At 45.8% G+C, this 17927-nt stretch overlaps 1 protein-coding gene across 3 annotated transcripts in view; it reads left to right on the top strand.

Moving 5' to 3' along the window:
* The first annotated feature begins 1066 nt into the window (after window positions 1–1066).
* The window catches only part of LOC125281992 (ral guanine nucleotide dissociation stimulator-like), a 44154-nt gene continuing 27293 nt past the window's right edge, over window positions 1067–17927 (top strand). For 2 of the 3 annotated variants that reach the window (XR_008959546.1, XR_008959545.1), the window contains exon 1: window positions 1068–1375. The gene's annotated coding sequence lies outside the window, so the exon portion shown is untranslated. Of the gene's footprint in view, window positions 1376–17927 lie in introns of all 3 variants that reach the window. The other variant, XM_048215895.2, reaches the window with a different exon arrangement.

Below are 17927 nucleotides of genomic sequence, written 5' to 3'. Positions count from 1 at the left end.
TCACTGTATATACGGTCATTAAGTCCAGGTCTGTTCAGTGCAGCTGGGCAGGGTGACTTCAGTCCATAGATGCCTCTACTTTTCTGGGGAATGCCCCCTCCCATCTTCTTTCAGAGTGAGGGGGCGTCACGTTGTGCCTGGTGTTGAGGTTCTGGTTTCAGCTTCCATGGCCTTCCCCGGCTCCTCTGTATTTGGGGCTATGCCTTCTTTACCCCCGTTCTGTCTACACTGCTGCTGCCACTTCTGGTCTTCTAGGACACTGCTGTGCAAGTGGAAGTGGTTCCCGTGTGTTCCACTGCTGATTTGGGACCTGGCTTTCTTGGGCCTGCTGACTCATTTACTCTACTTCAGTCTTTTATAGTTTCTGTCTCCTCCAGGTTTCTTCTTTTTACTTTTTTGTTTGGGTCTCAATCTTCCATGTTAGAAGATTTCCTCAGTACTTCAAAAATCTTGGCTTTTTTCTCCTTTCAGTTCTCCCTGTGCTGTTTCAAACATTTTTTAAAAAGATTTTATTTATTTACTTATTTGAGGGAGTGAGTGTTTGCACAGGAGAGAGAGCAGAGAGCACAAACGGGGAGGGGCAGAGGGAGAGGGAGAAGCAGACGCCCTGTTGAGCAGGGAGCCTGACCTGGGGCTCCATCCCTGGACCCTGGGATCATGACCTGAGCTGAAGGCAGATGCTTAACAGACTGAGCCACCCAGGCGCCCCTGTTTAGAACATTTTTAAAAAATATCTCTTTAGTATAGTTTTGATGGAAGGCAGTGGAACAGATGTCTATACTCTGTCATTGTATCGTGCACTTTTTAGCCAACCACACCCTGTTAATTTATGATTTTTGATATGTTTGAATAGTTTCCAGTTGCTTCACATGTATTTCTTTTCTTTTTTTTTTTTTTTTTTAAGATTTTATTTATTTATTTGACAGAGAGAGATACCAGTGAGAGAGGAGACACAGGCAGGGGGAGTGGGAGAGGAAGAAGCAGGCTCCCAGCGTAGGAGCCTGATGTGGGGCTCGATCCCAGGACTCTGGGATCACGCCCTGAGCCGAAGGCACATGCTTAACGACTGAGCCACCCAGGCGCTCCTTCCTGTGTGTTTCTTAAGTAGAAATAGGTTTGAAGACAGGGACGTGGTGCCCTCTTCTCACCCCTCATCCCAGGCGTTGCCCAGTAGGCTTGCGTGGGAGGTGATGGAACTGGCTGAGGGGTGAGTTCAGTAGAGCTTCAAGAAGTGAAAGGAAGGGGGTTTTAATGCGCATGTTGTCTCTCCTTGTCAGGTTCTCTGAGGACTATGGAAAGAGGAAAGAGAAACCGGGAGCATTTCCTTTAAACCCACGTTTGATTTCTTCACAGAGTTACCGTGGCCTTCAGAACTGTGAGTATAATTCTCTTGCTACATTTGTGTTTTGGTTTTTCCTTTTGTTTTGATTTTTCTTTCATCTGTCTTAAGGTTTCTTTGACATATACTAGAAACAAATAAAAGCTAGTTGATTTTGCAGAGTAGGTGAGGGAAGAAATATTAGTTGTTTAGTGCCTTTTATGTGTGGAGAGAGGCAGGCAGGATGACAGTGCTGTCCCTGATAGTTGTGACAGTAGCAGCATGTGCCCTAGAAGAGTGGCCCAACAGGATCAGCACTGGGCCATCCAGCTCCTCTGTGAGTCTCTGGCAGTAATCCCCTGAATGAGGCTACCCTTTGACCCTGTTTCACATTTGCATAACTGAAACAGAGGTTAAAGGTTACTAAGTTAGTAAAAAGCAAAGCTGGGATTCAGACTCAGTCTGGCTTTGGAGCCTGTGCTTTTTACTCGTGTTTTATTCTTAGGGGCTCTGGATTCAGATGTTGGCTTGGCTGCTTACTTACTAACTTCACTAACTACCGAAACCTAGCTCTCTCTCCATGCGAACTCTTCACTGACTACTTAAACCTAGCTCTTTCCTCTGACAAAGGGTGCTGGTGATGGGACCGCTCTCCCAGGGTTGTGGTGAAGATGCCATAAGAAATGTGAAATGTGCTCAGCATTCACAAATGTTAGCAATTGCTATTCGGTGGCAGTTCCCCCACTTTAATGAGAGGAAAACTAAGCCCCAGAGATTGGGTTATTTGTGATTTGTTAATTTGTAACCTTGGCACTTGTGCTGCACTCCACAGTTGGGAGGTTATAGAATTGAGATTCTATTCCAGTTTGTCTTATTTCCAAAGACTGCTCTTTCTGGTAGGCCTAGTGGTAAATCGAGGACAGATCGTTGATAGAAGATTCATCAATCTGTCTTGTGGTATTAGCATTGGTAAGATTTTAGCAATACATTGCTTTGGTGTAAAAGCCCCATAAACTTAGACTTCATGGATTCAGAATTCAGAATCATTTATAATTACGTTGAATTTGACTTTGGCAAGTGTCTTTGTCTTAGATGTCCAAGGGGCAGGACCCTGGATTGTTTTTCCATTTCCTTCTGGGGGTCAGTTCACTTTCCTCCTTTGTTCTCCTTTCTCCTCCAAACCCACTTTTGTTTCTGCCAGGATTAGGTATTAGGGAAGGGAAGGAAAATTGTGTCACGAAGTTTCAGTTTCCAAGTAAGGCCTGGAAGTCTTGCTCCTTTTCTCTGATTCCTTCTACCCTTTCTTGGCTACGAGAGGCACCTGTTCTGTGTGCTGTGCCAGGTGTGACTCTGCTGTCTTTTGGAGAAGGCCATGCCCAGCTGTTTACATCCCTTGTCTCCTCCCCACCCTCCCTGCACATTTCGATGTTTCTTCCTGTACCAGTGGGCTATATTTATTGGGTACAAGTCTGTTTCTGCATCTTTAAGGGCAAAGATTTTGTTATTTTGTTTCTGCATGTTTTCTGCTTGACCCATGGGTAGTTTTCACTAAAGGCTGGATGAAGTAGTGTTTAATGCTTGCCACAAAATAAGTTCTCTTTTCTTAGTGGATCCAAACAAGAGGGAGAATATCAAGTATAACTTTTCATCAGCATTAGCTATTAAAAATCGTTCATCATGGTAGAGCCCAAGACAGTTTCATATTTAGCAGAAGTTACACAAAATTTTTCTTCTTAATGTGATGTGCAGCGGAACGAAGGCCTGACAGGGAACTGAGAGCCCGTTCTTGGCTCACTGGAACTTTGAGCACCAGGATATAATCTGCTGCTTCTAGTTTGGCCCTCCCCTCCCCTTACCCCCTGTTTGAAAATATGTAAACCCAGGAAAATAACCTTATAACCAGTGTTTCTATAATTGTTTCCCCCAATTCTGGACAACTGGTGAGGCCACACGAGTAAGCCTGGCTTTGTACAGCATCGACTTAATGGTGTTCCTCTGAGACCCGGGTTCCTTGATGTACCTGAGTGCCCTGGTCCACTTGAGCCCCTGCAGGACAGATCAGGGTCTTGGTTCTTGATTTGTTTTGGGCTGTTGCATTCTTAAGGCAGAACTTGGGATGGAGGTGTTTTACAATCAGAATTCTAGGAAAGCAAAGGAAAGTTTTGGAGGAGTTGAATTGCTGAAATATGTATGGAGATTATTTTCAGGGTTAATGGGGTGTGGGGAGGCAGTAGACAGAAAGGAAGGTTGCCCGGAGACCCATCTGAAACCCCCCATTTGGTGAATAAAGATGGCTTATTTAGCGTCAGGGCAGCTGAGAACAATCGACATAGATTGACCTGTGAGGTTCTGGGGCTGTTTGTCCAAACAAAGAGTCGCTAGGGTAAGGCGGTGCTGGCTGTCGGCTCCGGAGGGCAGCTGTCCCTCCCTCAGTGTTGGGCCTTGAGATTCGGCTGAGGTGTGAAAGGCTAGTGTGTTGGGAATAGACACTGGTGGTGGGGGTTGGAGGGTGGGGGAGAGTAGAGGACAACCAGGAGGTTGTCGGCACGCTGTTCAGGGAACCAGGTGAGCAGCAGCGGAGGCTGGGATTGGAGCAGGAAAACTGGAGGTGGTGAGAAGCAGTTGGGCCTTGGATGTATTTCAAAGGTAGAAGCAGTAGGATTTGCTGACAGATTGGATAAGGGGTGTGAGGACAAAGGGAGGAGTTGAGTTGACTAGAAGGCTCTTGGCCTGGGCAGCTAGATGGGGGGAAGGCTGTGGGTGGAACTTGGTTTAGAGGGGCAGATGGGGAGCTCACTGTAGGCATTTTAAGTTTGTGATTCTGTTCGGGATCCAAGTAGAGATGTCATGTAGGCAGTTGTAAATAGGCATTTGGTGCTTGGAAGAGAAGTCTGAGCTGGAAGTGGCCATGACAACGCAGTGACGGTCTGTGGTCACCGAGGGAGTGAGCACAGAGAAGACAAGCAAGCCTGAGCCTCGGGTCACTCTGCCATCGAGTGCTCAAGGACGAACATGAGCAGTGTTTGGCACAGAGCAGGTGTGAAGAAGACCACAAGCACTGGCACCATGGGAAGAAGGGAAGAAGTGTCCAGGAGGAGGATGTGATCAACTCTCTGAAGTGTCAGGAAAGGTCATGATGAGGACTGAGGTTTGGCCTTCGGGTGTGGCGACTTGGAGGACACTCTGGCAAGTGCTCGGCGCAGTGTGGGGGCGTGGTCAGAATGAAAGCCCGCCTGGACGGTGGTGTGAAGGGGGAGAGGGTAGTGAGACAGATTGCATCTGGGTGACTTAGGTCCAGGGTGTACGGTCATCCTCACACTTACTCACCGTCTGGGTGCAGAGCAACGCAGCCGGGTCCCTGAGGTCCGTGGTGGTGTTTTTATGTCCCGGGCGGGGAAAGGTCAGGTTCAGAGCTTACAGTAGCTTTCTCAAGAGTACGGAGCCGGCAGGCTGACGCCAGGTCTCAGGCCATGCACGCTGTCCTCAGCTGCCCTGCGTCCTGAGGGTGGAGAGACACTGTTGAAGGGGGAAAGGGGTAGCGTGGTTGAAAAGTTGTAGGAAAACGCTTATGTCCTGCTGGAAGTGCTTCTGTTAGAGAATCTGTTTCTTTTTCTTACTTAGAAATTTCACTTCTATCAGAGGGTGGTACGTGCATGTGTTCAAAAGTAAAACAGTGTTGAATGATTCATGCAGAACCCGGCGGGCTCCTGTCCTGCCTCCACCATCCGCCTCCCAGAGCTGCCTGGAATCCTGCTTATCTGTTTCTTGTAGCATTTCTGTCCACGGTTCCCAGCAATATCTATGTAGAGGCAGGGCCATCGATGCGTCACTTTTAGAAAAAGTTACATTTTGAACTCCCATCTTTCCCCACATAGTTGTAGCACAATTTTTGTTTAGAGCCATAATTTGGTGAATTGTTTTGACTTTGTTAATGTTGCTCACTACTGAGCTGGTGAATGTAGCATGATTATATTCCCTTTTAGTTCCACTTTCTGTTTTCCTGTTTTCTTGAGCTTAACAAGTGCCACTTTTTTTTTCTGTTTGCTTGATATTTTTTTTTTTAAAGATTTTATTTATTTATTTGACAGAGATAGACAGCCAGCAAGAGAGGGAACACAAGCAGGGGGAGTGGGAGAGGAAGAAGCAGGCTCATAACGGAGGAGCCTGATGTGGGGCTCGATCCCACAATGCCGGGATCACGCCCTGAGCCGAAGGCAGACGCTTAACGACTGCGCCACCCAGGCGCCCCTGTTTCCTTGATATTCTTAAGAGTTCTCACTCTCCCTGACAGTAGGGCCTCTTAATAAAATTTGCCATCGGCTCATGTGTATTCCTTCTGTCTTCACCCCCAGGGACATCTGTTTTCTTGCATGCTGGACAGGTTACTCTCCCATGGTAGCAGGGTTGAGGTGCGTAGGGCAGATCCTGCAGCACTAGGCGAGACCAGGTAGAGAATCCTGATGGGGATGACAGTGATGGGGAGCTCAGAGGGAGGGGGACGGTGTCCTCCTGAGGGAGCAGGTCCGGGCATGGTGAGTGGGGCTCGCAGTAGTTGGGGAAAGGCATTCCAGGTGGAGAAGGTGAGAAAAAGCAGAGCGGGACGAGATCGGTTACTTTTTGTTAACCTACAAAGCCTGTATTGTGGCGCCTCGCTAGGTGGTACATGTTAACTTAGTTACTGACTCTTCCTTTAAGACCTTTAAATAGATTTCCATGGAAAATGTGACATTCAGATCGTTAAACATGTCGTAAATTTTTTATTTTTTGAAAGATTTTATTTTTTAAGTAATCTGTACACCCAGTGTGGCGCTCAAACTTACAACCCCGAGGTCAAGAGTCGTACACTCTACTGACTGAGCCAGCCAGGGGCCCCTGTCATAAATTTTAATATTTTCTTAAAACCTTCGCATAGGATATATCAAGACACTTAAATCCAAGAGATCATCTTAAACTGTTGATTCCATGTATTTGTTCATGGAAACATCTTTATGGATATCCCGTCACTGAGGCGGCCCAGCCAGTCATCGTGCAGGAGTGACCAGTGCAGCCCCCCGCTGCGGTCGTCAGGCGGGAGCAGGATGAGCGACCACAGGACGTTTCAGAGGCTGCTCTGTGTCTAGCTGGATGCGCAGGATGGTGTGCAGGGAGGCCGCGGTGTCGCGGAGGCGGGCAAGCGCAGCCCTGTCTCCGTGGCCCAGTTAGGGAGGCCCGTCGCGAACTCGGGAACGAGTTGGTGCAGAACCAAGAGTGAGTGGATTGGCTTCTTTTGAAAAGAAGCATCGTGCAGTTTGAAATGCTGAGGCGGGATTATAGGAAATAAAGTCCGTAAGTGCCTTTCAGGACTGCCAACTCCAGGGCACCTTTTACGTAAATGTGCTGCACCTTTTATGTGGGTGCCTGGCTATTCTCATGGACGGTCAGGAGCCTGTGTTTAGTTCAGTGGGTCCACCGTGTCCAAATGTTACCTGCTTCCTGAAGGTTCTGCTTTATGCTCCAGGCTTTGCGCAGGACACCCTTTATCTTGCCAATAGTAGTTACGTTTGTGATTCAGGAATTCTACGTGAGGGAAGTCGTCAGAATTGTGATACCTGCCGTTTATGTGTGTCATTCGTCGTGTGTGTTGAGTTGTGTGTAGTGTTTATAATAACAAGGTAGTGATTACTGTCCCCACGCTGCAGAGGAGAGCCCGGAGCCAGATACCAGTCAGCCCGAGGCTCCACGTGGTGGTGGCAGGCTCTCCTGTTCCTTGACATGAAAGCTTAGCCCTTGCTCTGAAGTGCACGTGGTGCTCCTGTGTGCGGGCTCTGCCTGTGATAGAGAGGGGGAGGGCTGCCGCCCACCGAGCGGTCTGCAGACCCTCAGTATTGTCACGTGCCAGCCGTGCTTCCGCCACGTCGGAATGCGTTGTCACTAGTGTTGTCAACCATTGCACGTGGTTCCCCGTCATTGGTGTTTCTGCTCATACTGAAGAAAGATTATGGATTCATCCCATACTTGTAAAAATGGGAAAATAGGTCTGTTTCTGACCCTAGTAGTAGGCAGGCAGCTTTTCCTGTGATTCTTACACTCTGACTAAGGGGGAGAGAGGATGTTTCTTTCTTTCTACCTGCCTTGGCATATCATAGCTATCTGCCACGGGGGGAGGGGCAAGTGGGGCGTTGGGAGTGGCGATGGCAAGGAAACATGTTAGATTTGTGTCTCCTGCTCATGAATTCTAAGTGCTTTAACAAAATAGACAAACTTTCCATCATTTCTTCTTTGATAAACTGTCTATTAAAAAGGATAGGTGTCTCAGCAAAAAATTCAACTGAAAAAATGGCGAGAAGCTTTGAGTAGCTACTTCATCCATTTCCTGTGGATAACAACATGCACACAAAAAGACGCTCCCCGTCATCCCTCATTAGGGAAGTGCCCGTGACAGCCACAGTGGGTAGCGCTGCAGTCCTGTGAGAATGCCTCCCATTCCCACAAAACAAGGCAGCAGAAGGGGACAGTGCCCAGGTGCAGGGCTGTGGGACAGCTAGAACTACATCGCGCTTTGCTGGTGGGGATGCAAAGTGTTATAACCACTTTGAAAAAGTAGTTTGGCAGTTTCTTATAAACTTGAATATATACTTTTCATACGATCCAGCAGTCCTACATGGAGGCCTTTACCCAAGAGACATGCAAATTTATCTCTACACAAAGGCCTGCATATGATTGCTTATAGCAGCTTTATTCCTATTTACTGAAGATAGAGAATAACTCGGAGGTCCGTCAGGTGGGAAATGCGTGAACAGGTTGCGGTGCACCTGTGCGGTGGGGCAGTCCTTGTACAGCAACACAGAGGTACTGACTGCTGACATCCTCAGCAAAACAGGAGCGCGTCCAGAGCGTTCTGTTACGGGCAAACACAGAGCTCTGTACAACTGTGGTTCCACCCTGATAACATTCGGATAAAGGCAAAACTATGGGAACAGATTGGATCAGTGGTTGCCGGGGGCTGAGGCTAGGGGAGGAGAGGACTGAGTACAGGAGGGCGTGAGGGTGCTTCGTGGGTGATGGAAGTAGGCCATGTCTGCCCTGTGATGGTGGTCATACACTGACTGTGTCAGTCAGAACCCAGCGAACAGTGTTTTACTGTATGTAAATTTTACCTCAATAAGCCAAACCCAAAGAAAGGTGGATGACTTATGTATATACACACGTAGGTATTACACACACACAGGCACACACATTTATACCCACGCTTGAGCTCCCTTTTTCTTTCCAGTGGATTAAATTTAATTTTTCTGGATTAGGTATCCTGAAAGTTTAAATGAAATAGATTGTAGCACAGACACTTTGTGAAAACATAGGATCTTGGAGTCTTTGGTTGATTTTTATATTCTTATTCACGACCTGAAGGCTTTATAATGTGGTTTGTTTTTGTATAACATGGTTATGTAGTATGGATGTCACGTAATTAGCATAAATAAAAGATGTTTTATCAGTTAAATTATTTTAAGATTCCTTCCATGTTCAAGCTCTTGTAGCTGTGGAGAAAAATAGTTTTACTAGCTTTAAAAATTAATAAAAAATGTTTTCTTTGATTCATGACAAACTTATACAGTCTTCAGCTCTGTCTTTAATCAGCTGTAACTGTAGGGTATGATTATATTTCAAACCGCTAGACCTAAGAATGTACACAGAAAATAATACAAGTTAGCTTCACTAAACGTAAGGCTTCATTGTAGTTGCGAGTCAGGTCTCTTCACAGTATGTAAGAGGGTCGCTTGTTATTAGTATGTGGTGCTTTGCGATGCCCTGCAGAGCAGTCATTCAGCATTTTTTCCTAATAAACCCTTCTTAGCAAAGCCACAACAGTGGGCAGGGAGGGCGATTAGAGTGGAAAGTTGTGTATTTACTTTTCATTTAAAAATCAAAATTTGACTATAGACAATAAGAAGGCCATTCATTTAAATGATGAGGTCTTCCTTATTTTGCGATCAGAGGATATTGCCGTGTGTGGTTATAATGGAATCTGATACAGTAAGATGCAGTGTAAGAGGCCCTTCCTGAGCTGCTTTATGTTTGCTTATCCCGTGCGCTGCTCTGGGGTCTGGGCGCTGGCTTCACTGTCTCTGGTAACCTTGTCCTCTGAATGGTCATCACGTAGTCAATATGCGCTAACGGCCTCCGTGACCGTCGTGTTTGGGAACAGAAGGAGTAGGCTGTTCTGCCTTGCGTTTGTTCTCGTCTGACTGTCCCTGTGTTTTGCTGTGGGAATCTGTGCGCTGACTGGTTTTGAGGGTTTGGCCCCTGCTGGGATGCTTCTTACAACTGGCGACCTTTCCAGCTGCTGTCCGCCAGGTGGCTGTCCTGCTGCAGTTGTCACCGTGCCGCCGCAGGGGCGCTGTGTGGGTCCCAGTGTGAGTGGTGTGTGCCGCTGGACAGCCCGCCCGCGTGGGGGGATGTCTGCGAACAGCTTACAGTGTGACTCGCTGTTCCACTGAGAAGTTGTATTTGTAGAATAGAAGAAAAACAGATGTGGAGCATGAAGTTTGAAAAGTGTGTTTGTTTTCTTCTGTGGTTCAAAAGGGACTTAACGGGTCATCTTAAACAAAATGTACTAAAAGATATTAAACTCCTTTGGGGCTTTTCTGGATGACTCAGGATCCTCAGTACGAACACCTGTCATTTTCAGCGTGTGGTGGCCCCACTTCTGCCATTTTCCTCAATATCAGGCTGTGTGGCGGGCAGCCTCTGAACGCCCTTCCACCACCCTTTCTAATTTGCTACTCCTTGTTTTTGTTGTTGTTTGTTTTGTTTTAAAATGAAGCCTTGTGTGTTTTTATGGAAAAGTTGTAAGTAGTATAGGCAACTTCCAAATACCCTTCACCTAGATTGACCAGTTGTTGACATTTTGTGACATTTGCCTGCATGGCCCCCTCCCCCCACCTCTGGATATAGAAGTACATGTGGCACATTTATTTTCACACACTGGAAGAGAGTAAGTTGCACACTTCACGCCCTTTACTCTTAGGTACTTCAGTAAGTATTTACCAAGAACAAGGACTTTTGGGGCGCCTGGGTGGCTCAGCCATTAAGCGTCTGCCTTCGGCTCAGGTGATGATCCCAGGGTCTAGGGATCGAGCCCTGCATCGGGCTCTCTGCTCTGCTGGGAGCCTGCTTCTCCCCTCACACTCCCCCTGCTTGTGTTCTCTCTCTTGCTGTCTCTCTCTGTCAAATAAATAAATAAAATCTTAAAAAAAAAAAAAAAACAACACAAGGACTTTTTACATAGCCCAAAATAATCAGTATAGTTATCAAATTGGCAAATTTAACATGGGCCATTCTGTAGTTTACAGTCCATATTCACAGTTGCTCTGTTAATTACAGTAGTTTTCCCCCCATACAGGACCCAGTCTAGAATTACATGTAGTATTTATTGATGTTTCTATGGTCTTTTTAGTCTGGATATGTTTCTCAGCCTTTCTCCATCATGGAGACTGTTCTAATTGTTTTGTAGGTCTTTCTTCCGTTTGGGTTCCTGTGATGTTTTCTCATGATTAAACTCAGATTACGCATTTTGGGGGCCAGGCTATCAGAGAAGTGGTGCTGTGCCTTTCTCAGGGCATCATATCATTTCTCATATCCATTATTCGTCTCAGGATGGCACATGATACCGGCTTGTTCTGTTACTGGTGAGGTTAACATCTAGGAATTTGTGGGGCTGCAGATTCTTGGACCCTACTCCTGACCTGCTAAGTCAGAAACTTAGGGCTTGAGTCTATGTTTTTAACAAGCCCAAAAAATGATTTTGATGTATTCTAAAATTTGAGAATTACTGATCTCAGGTGATCAAGTTAGGGCGGCATCTGCCTAGTGTCTGCTCTCTAAAATTAGCGTTTATCCTTTGTAATGAATGAGGAAATCTATAGGGAAATATTTGAGGCTCTGTGACCTTTTGAGCTTTTAAACTGATCGTTTGGCGCCCCCACGGATGATTCTTGCTTGAACTAGTTATTACTAGGTAGTCGTGCAGTGGGGACGCTGTTCTTCTCACCTGTCAGCTGGCATTCTCCTTTAAGGAGAGTTTCCCCTCCTTTGTTGACTCACTCAGTTGTTCACCCACTAGTACTTCACGGATTCTTGTTTGATTCAGGGGCTTATAGTCCTTAACTCTCATTCATTTTGATGCTGGAATGCCCCCTGATTTGGTTTTCCAAATCATCTCCTGTGTTGTTTTGACACGTCCCCATTCTTTTCTGAGCACGACCTTCCTTTTGGCACAGTAAGATACTCCCAGCATTTCCTGTAGTTTCTCTGCCCCTGTGGTGCAATCAGCTATTTCTCCAAGATTCCCTGGTTCCTTTTGGTGGGAGATGGAATTTAGAGGCCGGGATCTGAGTGGGAGGTGTGCTCCTTTGCTGCCAGGTATTACTGCTTCCCAGCGCTTCCTGTGTGTGTGCACGTGCTTGTGCAGCTCTGCTCCAGATGCAAACATCTTGTTGTGCTCGTAGGAGCCGAGGAGTCTCCGATCAGTTTCATTGGCTTCCAGTTGATGCATTTTCTTCCCTTCTCTTCTCTTCTCTTTCGCAGTCTCACATGCACCTTTCTACTTCGATGGTTAGTCAAAGGTTGGAGTAGAATGTATTCTCAGATTTGGGGGTTTATCTTGGGGTTCCCCTGCTTCCAGCATCCCTCCTTTACATATCAGTTGGTCCTCCAGCCCCCATTTCTTTCTTCTGAGACCTCACGCCAGTAAGACTTTTGCTTTCTGCCACTAGAGCTCGCCCTGGGTTGGGAAGCACGTTTAGTCAGAGGAGCAGCAAACTGGCAGATGTCCTGGGGTAACTCCATTGTTCAGGGGAGAGCCTTCACCTCTGGTGTGTGCCTCTGGGCTTCCTGGGTTGTCCTGCCTATGCGCATTTCACTGTCTGCCAGGGATTTGGGCAGTGTATTTATATTCAGCCTTGGAGCTCAGCATTTTGCAGCCCTCTTGTTTCCAAAATTTCCCGCTTAAATTTATAGCCAGTGTGCTGCGCATTAAGGTGGTACGGTAGGGCTGCAGTCCTGCCCTCCCAGAGTTGGGGCTCACAGTATTGCCAGGCAGGAAAGTGACAAACACTCCCTGGTTTGTACCAGATGCAGGGACAGTTCTGACAGTAACTTCTTCTCAAGTGCTTGCCTGCCTTTGGTCATTTTCCAGTTCCTTCAGATGGTTGGTTTTAGTGATTTTGTCTGATTTTTATAATGATCTATGGAAGAAATTGCTCCATTGTCTTCATGTAACCATTTCGGAAGGCTCACTCTCCCTTTTGTCTTATTATTCTTTTCTTCTGAAATCTAGCTTCATCTTTATTTTTGTACCCAATGTTTCATTATGGTAATTTTCAAACAAATGTCAAAGTTGTAAAAATTTATGGTTAACATCCATAGACTCCTCCACCCCCTGGATTTTACCTATCATGTGTTATTATTCTTGCTTTCTCACGTAAATAACCAATTATCCATTTCTCCATATAGTAATCCATTTTATTTTTTAGGCTGTATTTCAAAGTGCAGATATCAGTATACCTCACCCTATGTGTTTCAGCGTGCGTATTGTTTACTAGATAGAGTTCATTGTTTGTTTAGCGTATTTTTCTTTCAGTGTAAAATTTCTATACCAGCTGCACATAACTCAAGTATACATTCACTGAACTGTGGCAAATGCATCCACCTTTGCAACCCAAACACTTATTGAGACATAGACCATTATCATTTCCCCCAAAGGTTCCTTCATGTCCTTAGTATTCACAGTCCCTGCCGCAGCCCCTGCTGCCATTCTCACCCTGACCCCTGACAACTGCTGTGTTCGCCCCCTCAGTTCAGTTCTGCCTGCCCAGGGGTTTCCTGTCATACTGTGTGCATGGTGTATGAGGCTTCGCCTGCCCTTCTCCAAAATGGGGGCAGGTCAGCGCTGGGGACGCTGGGCGCGCTCCCGGGGGAACCATGGAGGGGGCGGGGCCGGTGGGAGCCCGGCGCTGATTGGCAGGCGCGGCCGACCGGGTCCCAGGCGCGGGTCCGTAGAGTCGGGCGCCGAGGCCTGGGGCTGGGATGTGAGGGGCTGCGGGCTCCGGGCGGCAGCTGCTCCTGCGAGTCGCGGCGACTGCAGCGCGGGCGGGCGGGCGAGGTCCGCGGACGCCGTCGGCGGCTGGCCCTGTCGGCCGCGGGATGAGGAAGCGGACGGAGCCCGTCGCCTTGGAGCATGAGCGCTGCGCCGCCTCGGGCTCGTCCTCGTCCGGCTCAGCCACCGCGGAGCTGGACGCCGACTGCCGCCTGAAGCCGAACCTGCGGTGGCGGGCAAGGGGCCGGCAGAGCCGCGCTGCGCCGCGGACGCGGGCATGAAGCGGGCGCTGGGCAGGGGAGGCAGGGCGCAGGGGCGGGGCCCCCTACCTGGCCCGGAGGCAGCCCTTAAGCCCCCCGCCCCTCCATAAGTTTCTTGCCTGCAGGAGCGCCCCACGTCTACCCTGCATTCTCTCGTGCCCTCTTCCAGTTCTTCTCCATCCTTCTTCCTCACCTGGCCCGCTGGTGCCGCCCGTGGGCATCCTTTCCCCAGATAGCTGCCTGCGGGAGGGCCCCCGGCTGTCCCCTTCCCTCCCCTGGTGTCCTTTTCTGGCCCTCCGCGGCGCCTAGCCCCGTGCCCTTACCCTTCCCAGGTGAGCCAGTGGTACCCCGTCCTCGACCGGCTGGACCAGCGTCTTTCCCAGGGGCTGGGAGCAGGGGGCAATTACGACCCCACGTTGGAGAGTAGAGGAGGGCGTGGGGGGCGTCCCTTGTGAGGGTCCTGGACGCGTAAGAGGTGGGACGTGGAAAGACAAGCTCCAGAGCCAGAGAGCGTTGGGATTCTTGGCCTCAGATCTGCATAGAACTCAAAACTGAGCGCCCCTCTTGCTGGGCTGGCGTGTGCGGAAGCTTACCTTTTCCCGGTTTCTCACTTTGGTAATTTTTTCTCGGTTAACTAGTTGTCAGAAGTGGCATTCTCTGCTGGACCTTTGGGGGAAGGTTCAGTGGTGTGATGTGTCCAGGGGTACACCGCATGGTCAGCTGTTGGAGGGAAACCTGTCTTGCTTGTGCAGATGGCTAATGGTGCTTGAAATTGGATTACACTGAGTTGTCTCCTTAGGAATCTCTGTAGAAGCTGGAAGTCTTAGTTTTTTTGCGTTCTCTGAATAGGAGATGAATGCATCCAGGTAAAGCTGATTTCAGAATTAAGACAGTGTATTTCACAGGGACAGATCTCTCCATATGCTAGCTTTGTAATTAATCTGGCTGTTCACAGAACATATCATTCATGGCAAGTTTGAAGTCTGGGTGTTTCACGGTTTTGAACAGGTTAGTATGTAATGTTCTCAGGTGTTGTTGCAGAGTCGTTTCTTTTGGGGTCAACTGGAATGCCCTTAATTGACACTGGCCACTTCAGTGTTAAATATTTATTAAAATAGTCTCTAAAAATATCAGTATCATTGTCTAAAAGATCATGAAATTGAAAATGAATATTTGGATAAATAGAAATATTTATCAAATAAATAGAAACATTTATCCAAATAGACACTTCAACATTTCAACCTCATTGCTTAAAAGGTTATGAAATTAAACTATAGTCTTCTCTAAGTCAGTGGTTCACATTCTTGCCAGAAGGGCAGGGAGTGACAGTATTTTTTTTTCTATAAAATTATCTAGTAACTGGTCAATATCTTTTGTGAAACTAATTCTAGCTTGAATGTACTTTTGTAAACAGGTTTGGCATTACACCTAGATAAGTTTGGGAATTCTTCCTTTGAAGAAATGAAATTATTAGGCACAATAGTGTTTGGGGAAACAGTGCTGGCCTGGCACCTTCCTCGAAAGATGATTGTATTTCAAAGATACGTTTATTTTCATTTTTGTATCAGGACAAAGAAAGACATTCAAGAGGTGCTCATATCCTTTGGAGGAACGAAAGACTGTTAGGGAATAAAAAGAGAAGCAGAGGGCAGGAAAGCCAAATGTATGTGTTACTCCGTGGTTTCCTTCCCTATTTCTTGGAATGTTCTCCTGGTCATTCTTCTCCTTTGTTTTCTTCTTCACCCAGGTCTCTGCCCAACTGTCACGTCCTCAGAGAGGCCCATCCAAAATAGACTTCTTGCCACTCCCAACACCCTTATTCTGTTTGCTTTTTTCATCACACTTATCTCCCTTGACCTTGCAATTGTCCGTGTACTTAATTGGCTTTATTGGTTCTCTCCTCCCCTACAATAATGGAACCCTATGAGAGCAGGGGCCTTGTTTCCTCCACTTTTCTGTCTCTAGTGTATGGCCATAGTAGGTGGCAGAAAATACTTATTGAATTAGTATCTCTAGAATAAATTCCTAAGAAGTGAATTGCTGGGCCACGGAGTGTGTGTTTATAATTTTGAAAGGTGAGGCCAAGGAGTCCTCCAAAGTACTGATGGATACTTTTCCCCAGCAGGTCAGTTACTTCCTTTCCACCAAATACTGAATATCACCAAATATTTGGATCTTTTTTCTATTTGATTGATGAAAATGACATCTGATTTGTAGCTTTAATTTGCATTTCTAATTGTTAGGTGGCAATTTTTGTGTGTTTTTATAAGCCTGTTGTGTACCTTTGAGTCTCTCAGTACCTGCCTTTGTTTGGGTCCTATTGTGCACATTTTCAAATACACAAAAGTAGGGACGAGAATATCATGAACCTGGATGTATCCATCACGTCTTTTTAAACAGTTTGCCATGTGTTGCCAATCTTGAATCATTTGTCCCTCTTCCCTCCATTTCTTTGTAGGGTGGGGGGCTAGAATGTTTTAAAACAAATGATTTTATTCGTAACTACTTCAGAGTATAACTTGGGAACTGGAACAAATAGAGACTTTTGAAATATATATAACCTCATTGCTATATTTATCAAAACTTTTTTATATTTATCAAAATTAACAATTTATTGCCTAGTACTAATTTAATCTAATATCCAATCTACATACACATTTCTCCAGTTGTCTCAGAAATGTCTTTAAAAGGTTTGTGTAAAAATCCTGTACATTTCTTAAATTTATTCCTAGTTGATCTTTTTTGTTGTTGAAAATAGGACCCTTTCTTATATTACATATTTTTATTATTGTACTTTACTAATTTTTATTTTATTTATTTATTAGAGAGAGAGGAGCACAAGTAGGGGGAGTGGTAGGCAGAGGGGGAGGAAGAAGCAGGCTTCCTGCCGAGCAGGGAGCCCCATGCAATGTGGGGCTTGATCTTGGGATCCTGGGATCATGACCTAACCCCAAGGCAGATGCTTAGCCGACTGAGCCACCCAGGTGCCCCTGTACTTACTGATTTTTCAAGCAGTAACTTATGTCATCATATTGTTTCTAGTAGTTTTTGCAGTTGGTTCTCTTGGATTTTCAGGTATAATATATCAGTTACAAATAATAAGAATTTCATTCCATGTTTTTTACTTTTTATGTCTCTTGTTTCTCTTTTTTGGTTCCTTTGTATTTCCAGGACGAGATCAAATACTAAGTGAGAATGATAGTGGGTACGTTGTCTTGTTCCTTCACTGAGAATGCTTTTAGTGTTTCTGCCACACTAGTTATTTTACTAAGGGCTGTGTTGTTGCTATTTGGTTTTTTAATCAAAAATGGTTGTTGAATTTTATTAAATACTGTTTTAGCATCTGTGAAATTATACAGATGTTCTTCCTTGACCTGTTAATATGAATAATAGTAACAGATTTTATGTTATTGAATCATCGTCATATTATTGAATCATCAGTGAAAACTCTGTTAGTGCGTAGCCAGATTCTAGTAATATTTTACTTAGTCATTTTACATTGTGATTTGTGAAACCAGTTTGTAATTTTGTTTTTAATGTAATCTTTATCAAGTTGTTTTAGTGTTTTCCTTAGCTTTATTAAAAGCTTTCTCTGCTTTAGCCAGTTTAAATACTCTTGAAATGATCTGTTTCCTTAAATTTGGTGGAATTCCCCAGTAAAACTACCTAAGCTTGGTGCTTTTGGGGCGCCTGGGTGGCTCAGTTCTTAAACCTCTGCCTTCAGCTCAGGGCGTGATCCCAGCGTTCTGGGATCAAGCCCCACATCAGGCTCCTCCGCTAGGAGCCTGCTTCTTCCTCTCCCACTCCCCCTGCTTGTGTTCCCTCTCTTGCTGGCTGTCTCTCTATGTCAAATTAATAAATAAAATCTTAAAAAAAAAAAAAAAGCTTAGTGCTTTTTTAGATTTGCTATCATTTTCTGGTTTAGTTTTGGTGATTTATACATTCATAGAAAATCATCTGTTTTATCCAGCTTTTTCCTCTGTATCTGGGGCTGTTATCCCTGTCCTGTTCCCTGATTTTGTGTGCTTACGTTTTTTTCCTTTCTCCCCCTTCCATTTATTTATTTATTTATTTATTTATTTATTTATTTTTAATAAAGAATTTTCTCTTTTTTTCTTATTTTTCTTTTCTATTATATTATGTTAGTCACCATACAGTACATCCCTGGTTTCTGATGTAAAGTTTGATGATTCATTAGTTGCATATAACACCCAGTGCACCATGCAATACGTGCCCTCCTTACTACCCATCACCGGTCTATCCCATTCCCCCAACC

Source organism: Ursus arctos, unplaced genomic scaffold (genome assembly GCF_023065955.2).
Source record: "Ursus arctos isolate Adak ecotype North America unplaced genomic scaffold, UrsArc2.0 scaffold_16, whole genome shotgun sequence".
NCBI lineage: Eukaryota > Metazoa > Chordata > Mammalia > Carnivora > Ursidae > Ursus > Ursus arctos.
This window is presented reverse-complemented; position numbering and strand designations above follow the sequence as displayed.